Here is a 6494-nt window from a genome sequence, read left to right as displayed (position 1 = left end):
GGATGAGTAAGACGAACCTGGCCATGTCGATGCAAGGTGTAAAAAAAAAAAATCTCCTAACAAAGGCAAAGATGCCCCCCTCTTCCGTGTAGCCTCACCAGACTGCTGGGGGCAAGTGCCGTCAGTGAGCAAAGCAGCACCTACGAACGCCGGCACGGGACACCACGCCCGGCCGCCTTTGTCTCTCCCCCACCAGTGCTGATGGGATTTTTTTTACGGCGCATGCCTGCCAAGTGCCAACCCCTCATCAGTGCCCAACCTTACTACAGACCAACTCAGACATTGCTGGTCACCCCGTGCCCCTTATAAATCTCAACGTTCATCCTATACACTACACTACTATACACTACACTACTATACACTACACTACTATACACTCCACTACTATACACTACACTACTATACACTACACCACTATACACTACACCACTATACACTACACCACTATACACTACACCACTATACACTACACTACTATACACTACACTACTATACACTACACCACTATACACTACACCACTATACACCACTATACACTACACCACTATACACTACACCACTATACACTACACTACTATACACTACACCACTATACACTACACTATACACTACTATACTTTACACTATACACTACACTACTACATACCTGTCAACCCCTTATCAGTGCCCTACCTTACTACAGACCAACTCAGACATTGCTGGTCACCCCGTGCCCCTTATAAATCTCAACGTCCATCCTACAAAGTCCCATCGCAAGGAGAGAAACACATATAGACAAACATCTCTTTTGTTGGCCCGTATCGAATCGGCTGCTAACGCCGCCACATGGAGCTGAACACTCAGTTTCCCCGCACGAGAACACGGGGTGACCCGCACGAGAACACGGGGTGACCCGCACGAGAACACTCAGTTTCCCCGCACGAGAACACTCAGTTTCCCCGGCACGAGAACACTCAGTTTCCCCGCACGAGAACACTCAGTTTCCCCGCACGAGAACACTCAGTTTCTCCACACGAGAACACTCAGTTTCCCTGCACGAGAACACTCAGTTTCCCCGGCACGAGAACACTCAGTTTCCCCGCACGAGAACACTCAGTTTCCCTGCACGAGAACACTCAGTTTCCCTGCACGAGAACACTCAGTTTCCCCGCACGAGAACACTCAGTTTCCCCGCACGAGAAAACTCAGTTTCCCCGCACGAGAACACTCAGTTTCCCTGCACGAGAACACTCAGTTTCCCCGCACGAGAACACTCAGTTTCCCCGCACGAGAACACTCAGTTTCCCCGCACGAGAACACTCAGTTTCCCCGCACGAGAACACTCAGTTTCCCTGCACGAGAACACTCAGTTTCCCCGCACGAGAACACGGGTGACCCGCATGAGTCCACAGGGAAGGCGTCGCGCCAGGCGCAGTACTCATTTGAAGGCCGAGTCGACCTAGGGGAGGGAGGGAGAGGGGCGGATGAGGCACAGGGGCCGGTCCGACACCCGAGGATCGCCAGGTTCCGTGGCGCGCACAGCGCGCTAATCGATGACACCACCGCTCCGACAGAGAAGTGCGTCTGCATGATCCGTAGAATTCGATATCTCGAAGTGTGATTTTTTTTTAACTGTGAACCGCACAGGACAAATCATTTGCGTTGTGTGCCAGCCAGCCAGTGTGCCAGTGTGCCAGCCAGTGTGTCAGTGTGCCAGTGTGCCAGCCTGCCAGCCAGCCAGCCTGCCAGTGTGCCAGTATGCCAGTGTGCCAGCCTGTCAATGTACCAGCCTGTCAGTGTGCCAGCCTGTCAGCCAGCCGGTGTGCCAGCCTGTCAGCGTACCAGTCAGCCAGTGTGCCAGTCTGCCAGCCTGACAGCCTGTCAGTGTGCCAGCCTGTTAGCCAGCCAGTGTCCCAGCCTGTCAGTGTGCCAGCTTGCCAGCCAGCCAGCTAGCCAGCCTGCCAGTGTGCCAGTGTACCAGCCTGTCAGTGTGCCAGCCTGCCTGCCAGCCAGCCAGCAAGTGTGCCAGCCTGTCAGTGTGCCAGTCTGCCAGCCAGCCAGTGTGCCAGCCAGCCAGTGTGCCAGTGTGCCAGCCTGTCAGCCTGCCAGCCAGCCAGTGTGCCGGGCTGTCAGTGTACAAGCCTGTCAGCCAGCCTGTCAGTGTACCAGCCAGCCAGCCAGTGTGTCAGACTGTGTGCCAGTCTGCCAGTGTGCCAGCCTGCAAGCCTGTCAGTGTGCCAGTGTGCCAGCCTATCAGCCTGTCAGCCTGCCAGTGTGCTTGCCTGTCAGTGTGCCAGCCAGTCAGTGTGCCAGTGTACTAGCCTGCCAGCCAGCTAGTGTGCCAGTGTACCAGCCTGCCAGCCTGTCAGTGTGCTAGTAAATGACTCGCCCGCTGGCTCATGGCGTGTAGAAAAATGAACGCGTCCGTTTATTTATCGTCGATGTGACTCGTGTGTGTCTGTGTGTGTCTGTGTGTGTGTGCCTGTGTGTGTCTGTGTGTCTGTGCGTGTGTCTGTGTGTCGGTGTGTGTCTGTGTGTCTGTGTGTGTGGCGGGCGGAGGGGGGAGAGCTTTATAGCTCATCACTAAATATTCTGATTGTGATTTCGTTTGCTTGAATGTTTGGGGTGGGTGTTTTTCTCTCTCTGTCTCTGTATCCTATTCTGTGTCTCTCTGTGTCTCTTATTCTATGTGTGTGTGTCTCTCTGCTGGCGGAAATAAAAGTTGTTTAAAAGTAAAAAAAAAGTATCTCTGTGTCTCTCTCTCTCTCTTCGTCTCTTACTCGTTCTCTGTCTGTGAGTGGAAACGTCGTGCTCGGTTGATGATTAAACACGCGGAGGTGATGGCTTTTTTAAATTCACAGTCCTCGTTTAACGCCGCTGACCGTACTCTAGTAGCAGCAGCAGCAGCAGTCGTCTTCGGCGTATCGTTAAGATGCTTTTATTGAAAGGTGCCGCATTAAGCCGGCGAGGCAAACGTCTGAGGGTACGTCGCTCGCCGCTTTACCGCGTCGTCGTGCTCCGCTTTACCGCGTCGCTCAGCCGCGCAGGTCGAGGAAGAAGTTCGCCGTCGACCTCTCGTTACAACAACGGGGGGCGAGTCCCGCGCTACATTCCGTTCGTATGCGCTGCTGCTACTCGCTAACAGCACTTGCCCCAACAGTCTGTTACGGGCTACACGGGGGATCTTTGTCTCCTTCATAGGCGCTGCTGCTACTCGCTAACAGCACTTGCCCCAGCAGTCTGTTAGAGGCTACACGGGGGGTCTTTGTCTTTGTCTCCTTCATAGGCGCTGCTGCTACTCGCTAACAGCACTTGCCCCAGCAGTCTGTTAGAGGCTACACGGGGGATCTTTGTCTCCTTCATAGGCGCTGCTGCTACTCGCTAACAGCACTTGCCCCAGCAGTCTGTTAGAGGCTACACGGGGGATCTTTGTCTTTGTCTCCTTCATAGGCGCTGCTGCTACTCGCTAACAGCACTTGCCCCGACAGTCTGTTAGAGGCTACACGGGGGATCTTTGTCTTTGTCTCCTTCATAGGCGCTGCTGCTACTCGCTAACAGCACTTGCCCCGACAGTCTGTTAGAGGCTACACGGGGGATCTTTGTCTTTGTCTCCTTCATAGGCGCTGCTGCTACTCGCTAACAGCACTTGCCCCAGCAGTCTGTTAGAGGCTACACGGGGGATCTTTGTCTTTGTCTCCTTCATAGGCGCTGCTGCTACTCGCTATCAACCACTTGCCTCAAAAAAATATGTTAGAGGCCATACGGGGGGATCTTTTCTTTAGCGCGTACGTGTGTGTACGTGTGTGTGTGTACGTGTGTGTGTGTACGTGTTCCTGTGTGTACGTGTGTGTGTGTACGTGTGTGTGTGCGTGTGTGTACGTGTGTCTACGTGTGTGTGTACGTGTGTATGTGTACGTGTGTGTGTACGTGTGCGTGTGTGTATGTTTGTGTGTACGTGTGTGTGTACGTACGTGTGTGTGTACCTGTGTTGTACGTGTGTGTGTGTACGTGTGTGTGTGTATGTGTGTACGTGTGTGTGTACCTGTGTGTGTACATGTGTGTGTGTACGTGTGTGTGTGTACGTGTGTGTGTACGTGTGTGTGTGTACGTGTGTGTGTGCGTGTGTGTATGTGTTTGGAACAGGTTTGCAGATTTGCTGAGCATTTCTGAGGTCCTGGGGGAGGGGAAATCCCTCAGCCAGGAAAACATCGTGGCACAAAGTGGGGATGACCCTGCTGTGGCTGCGGTGCCTCAAATATTGGAAGAAGTCACCCCCTGTGAGTGGCTGGCTGAGGTGCCATCTGTTGAGGAAGTACTGAAGGCGATCCGGAGTCTGAGACCAGGAAAGGCACCGGGCAGAGATGATCTCCCAAGCGAAATGCTGAGGGAGGGCGGCGTTTGTGCACAGACTGCCCTACATGACATCATAACAACAGTCTGGACCACTGGACGGGTTCCGCAGGATTGGAAGGATGCCCTGGTGGTCCCCCTCTTTAAAAAGGGGGTGTGTACGTGTGTGTATGCGTGTGTGTGTGTGTGCGTGTGTGTACGTGTGTATGTGTACGTGTGTGTGTGTGCGCGCGTGTGCTTTTGACCAGCTCCGGTTTGGCAGCCGAGATCTCGTCAGTCTTGCCAGTCTGGCTGCGTTATCTCATCGTCAGTCGCGTAGCTCGGCGTCTCATCTCGCCGGTGGCGAGCGACGGACGAACGCCAACAGGATAAAATAATAAAATAACACAATAAAATTCTCACGACGTTTCGGCCACAACGCAAGCGGCCGAAACGTCGTGATAATTTTATTGTGATATTTTATTATTTTGTTCTCATTCTACGTGACCTTACCGAAAGAACCAAAGAAGTTGAATCCTTGCAGTCACGAAAGCTTTAAATCGAAATTGAACGCCAACAGGTTTGATTGAAAAACTCATTTCTTTATAATCGCTTGGTGCTGTTGTTGCGGTGGGTTTCGTTTGTTGTCCTTCCCCATAACCCGCCCAACCACCACACGCGCACCTCCAATTAGCACGGTTGGATACGTACGGTGCGAAAGAAGTTCAACATGCTGTACATACAGCACAGATTCAATGCAGATATCAAAGGATTGGTAGCAGCTGGGTTTATCGGTGATACATGAGATCATTTTTGCCGGTATCAAACTGATTTAGAAAATAATAGGCTTTCCAGAAATAATACAGTATGTGTTAAGGCGACTTGGTATCCCCGATTAGCATGGTTGGCTACGTACGGTGCGAAAGATGTTCAACATACATCGGCACCCCACGGTGGCTAGGAGATGTTGACTACCTCGCCTGGGGTACAGGAGGTCGTGGGTTCGATCCCGACCAGGACGATGCCTGCTGCTGCTGTATATTTGGAGATTGCGTGTCTCTCTCTCTCATCATCATCATCACGGTGGCTAGGAGATGTTGACTACCTCGCCTGGTATACAGGAGGTCGTGGGTTCGATCTCGACCCTAACAATGCCTGCTGCTGCTGCTGTATATTTACAATTTGTCTCTCTCTCCCCGTGGTCTCGTGAATTTTTCTCCGGGTCCTCCGGTTTCCCCCCTTCACATTGAGAATCAACGTTCCGCGTTCAGAGTTTTTGGCTGCTCCTAGAAATGTCCACACGATCATGATGATGACAAGCCCGCTTCGTTGAAGCTATCATTAGTGATGGCCAGGTTGCTGCTGCAAAATAGCTACAGTGAGGGAAAAAAAGCATTTGATCCCCTGCTGATTTTGTATGTTTGCCCACTGACAAAGAAATGATCAGTCTATAATTTTAATGGTAGGTTTATTTGAACAGTGAGAGACAGAATAACAAGAACAAAATCCAGAAAAACGCATGTCAAAAATGTTATCAATTGATTTGCATTTTAATGAGGGAAATAATTATTTGACCCCTCTGCAAAACATGACTTAGTACTTGGTGGCAACACCCTTGTTGGCAATCACAGAGGTCAGACGTTTCTTGTAGTTGTCCACCAGATGTTTTCCTGTTCGTGTTTTTTTGTTTGTTGTGGTTGCACCCGATTCAAGAGCCGAATGGCTCACAGGGCTGTCAATACTTGCCCCAACAGTCCGTTACAGGCTGCACGGGGGATCTTTGTCTTTGTGTTTTTGTTGTTGTGCGCTATGACCCCAGGGTTCGATTCCCACTCACGGCCACCAACAACCCAGTGACGATTATTCTGAACCGGTCCTGAGCCTCCTCCTAGGTCGACTCGGCCTCAAACGAGCGTACCTGGTGCGGTGTGCAGTGAACATCGCCACTGGGGAGACAAAGGCGGTCGTGCGATTGCCTCCAACTGCCCAGTAGCAGCGTCCTTCGCGAGCCATGTCCCACACCCCACACACCACACTCGCGCTCCTCGGCATAGGGGCCGTCCATAAATGACGTCACGCACCTAAGGGGGGGGGGGGGTCAGACATTTATGACGATGTGTGATGAGGGGGGGGAGGGTGAGAAATGTGACGTCACGTCAAAATGCTCAACTTTAAATAAATATAGA

Source organism: Petromyzon marinus, chromosome 1 (genome assembly GCF_048934315.1).
Source record: "Petromyzon marinus isolate PM22_M1 ecotype Great Lakes invasive population chromosome 1, UKy_Petmar_22M1.pri1.0, whole genome shotgun sequence".
NCBI lineage: Eukaryota > Metazoa > Chordata > Hyperoartia > Petromyzontiformes > Petromyzontidae > Petromyzon > Petromyzon marinus.
This window is presented reverse-complemented; position numbering follows the sequence as displayed.